The 3,116-nt window shown below is 38.2% G+C and overlaps 1 pseudogene; it reads left to right on the forward strand.

Moving 5' to 3' along the window:
- The first annotated feature begins 467 nt into the window (after positions 1–467).
- On the forward strand, positions 468–2,227 carry LOC147393186 (CBL-interacting serine/threonine-protein kinase 5 pseudogene; annotated as a pseudogene).
- The last annotated feature ends 889 nt before the right edge of the window (positions 2,228–3,116 follow it).

Below are 3,116 nucleotides of genomic sequence, written 5' to 3' on the forward strand. Positions count from 1 at the left end.
TTGATCTAGATGTTGGAAATGGATGGCTACCAAATTCTCAATAATTCAACGGTGAAAATTAATAATATTTTTCAATTTTTTATTTCAAAGTTCTTAGAATTTCGTTCTTTATAACTCTGTGACATCAGATCACATTTTCGGATGCAACAAATTGATGTGGTTTGATCCACTCCAAGGTATGTTAAGTAACAAAGTAAGGGGCACAAATTTAAATTTTATGATGTGGATTCCCACTAGAGTTTGCTGGCTAACAAATGATAAATTGAGGTTTGGTGGATAATAAACTTTATAAAGTAAAATTCTATTGGAGTTGTCAGAAATCTAAGAGAGTTTTTTTAATAAAAATGTAACAGTTGGATGTGCCTGGTAAATCTCTCTTACTTAATTTGCAGATATTTAGGAGGGAAGCGGACATTTCTATGTGCCCCTCAAAACCAAAAACCAAGTGCTCCAATGGTTACCTTACAAGTTGCAATTCTCCAGTTGTCTTTAACCAACTTTTGGTGTTGAACGTCATCGGACACCAAATGTCCAACGAAGTTGCATATCTTGCCAATCACTGCCGTTTGTTGGACCCCAAAAGAAACCCTCACTTTACCCATTCTTAACAATTTCTATCAGGCACCATCATCGTCACCGTCACCATCACCGTCACTTCCTCCATCTCTCTCTCTCAATCTCCACCATTTCTCACTTCCTATTTTTATATCCAGAATTCTTTATTGGATTCCACTTAAAAAAAAAAAAAAAAAAATTAACTCTCATTATCTCTCTCCCAATATTTTCCCACACTCATTGAACAATGGAGCACATCAATGGTGGTTGCAGAAATATTTTGTTTGGAAAATACGAGATGGGCAGACTTTTAGGGCAAGGAACCTTTGCAAAGGTCTATTACGGAAAAAACCTCAAATCGGGAGAGAGCGTAGCAATCAAAGTTGTAAACAAAGATCAAGTAAGAAAAGAAGGAATGATGTATCAAATCAAGAGAGAAATCTCAATTATGCGCCTTGTTCGTCACCCAAACATTGTCGAACTCAAAGAAGTCATGGCAACAAAAACAAAAATCTTCTTCGTAATGGAGCACGTGCGAGGTGGTGAACTCTTCGATAAAGTCGTCATAGGGAAACTTAACGAGGATCTCGCTCGAAAGTATTTCCAACAATTAATCAGTGCCGTTGATTTTTGCCACAGTAGAGGAGTTTCTCATCGAGATCTTAAACCAGAGAATTTGCTTTTGGATGAAAATGGAGATCTCAAGATATCTGATTTTGGGCTTTCTGCACTCCCAGAGCAGCTTCGCAACGATGGGTTGTTACATACTCGGTGTGGGACTCCAGCTTATGTGGCTCCAGAGGTTTTGAGGAAGAAAGGGTATGATGGATCAAAGGCTGATATCTGGTCTTGTGGAGTTATTTTGTTTGTGTTACTTGCTGGATTTCTTCCATTTCAAGATGAGAACATTATGAAGATGTATCGAAAGCTATTTAAAGCCGAATTCGAGTATCCAACTTGGTTTTCATCAGAAACCAAGAATCTGATTTCGAAAATATTAGTTTCTGATCCAGAGAAGCGAATTACAGTTTCGGAAATAATTCAAGTCTCTTGGTTCAAAATCGGGTTCACTCGACCAATAGCGTTTTCGATGCAGGAAGATATTTCTGTTGACAAATTCGAAGAGGATGAAGAGATCAAAGGAAGATCATCTTCACCACCTTTCTTCAATGCATTTGAATTGATTTCCTCTATGTGTTCAGGATTCGATTTATCGAGTTTATTCGAGAGAAAGAGAAAGGCGGGATCGATCTTCACATCGAAATGTTCCGCTTCTTCAATTATGCAGAAATTGGAAGTAGTTGCAAAGGAATTAAGGTTTAGATTTGTGAAGGTGAAGGAGTTCAAGGTGAAGATGCAAGGAGAGGAGGAAGGACGTAAAGGACGGCTTTCGATTACTGCGGAGCTGTTCGAGGTGGCACCAGAAGTGGCCATAGTTGAGTTCTCTAAGTCTGCTGGAGACACGCTTGAATATGTTAAGTTCTGTGAGGAGGACGTTAGACCTGCTCTCAAAGACATTGTTTGGATTTGGCAAGGAGATAATAACAGTAATGGCAATGGTAACTGTAACTTTGAAGATTGCAAAAGTGAAGTTTGTTGTATATAAATGATGATGGTATGTAAGATTGTTGGGTACATTATAGAGCAAGAGAGCTTCCTAAAGTTGCTTTAATTTTAGCCTTTCTTTGGAAGGTGGGAAGTAGCAGTCAGTTCTTTTATTTTGTTATCTTTTGGTGGGGCATGTGGAGGAGATTTAAAGGAAGATGAGATGATATATATGGGTCCCGTTCAGCACCCTAAGCTTTACCACACACTTTAACAAACGTGTTTTGTCTTACATGGGTTAGAAGTTTTGGAATGAGCTGATTTTTGGTGAGGATGATATCTATGGTGAGGAGATCATCCTCACCAAAAATCAGCTCATTCCAAAACTTCTAACCCTATCAAAAATGATTTACAAAAAGTGGACGGTCCACGATTTTTCAATGTGTAAACATAGGGCTAAACATTTCGGAATGGCTGATTTTTGGGGAGGATGATCTTCTAATCATAGAGATCATCCTCACCAAAAATCAGCCCATTCCAAAACTTCTAACCCATGTAGGACAAAAAACGTTTGTTAAAGTGTGTGGTAAAGCTTAGGGTGCTGAACATTTCCCATATATATATATGGGTCCCTTTCAGCAACAAACATTTTGGCAAAACATTTTTCAAAACATGGGTTAGAGGTTTTGGAATGGGCTGATTTTTGATGAGCATGATCTCTATGGTGAGGAGATCATCCTCATCAAAAATCAGCCCATTCCAAAACTTCTAACCCCATGTTTACAAGTTGGGAAATCGTGGACCGTCCATTTTTTGTAAGCCATTTTTGATGGGTAAGAGGTTTTGGAATGGGCTGATTTTTGGTGATGATGATCTCCTCACCGTAGAGATCATCCTCACCAAAAATCAGCCCATTCCAAAACCTCTAACCCATATTTTGAAAAATGTTTTGCCAAAATGTTTGTCAAAATGTTTGTTGCTGAACATTTCCCATATATATATATATATATGGGGGC

This window comes from Akebia trifoliata, chromosome 10 (assembly GCF_017979445.1).
Source record: "Akebia trifoliata isolate Shusen 1 chromosome 10, ASM1797944v1, whole genome shotgun sequence".
NCBI classification, from domain to species: domain Eukaryota; kingdom Viridiplantae; phylum Streptophyta; class Magnoliopsida; order Ranunculales; family Lardizabalaceae; genus Akebia; species Akebia trifoliata.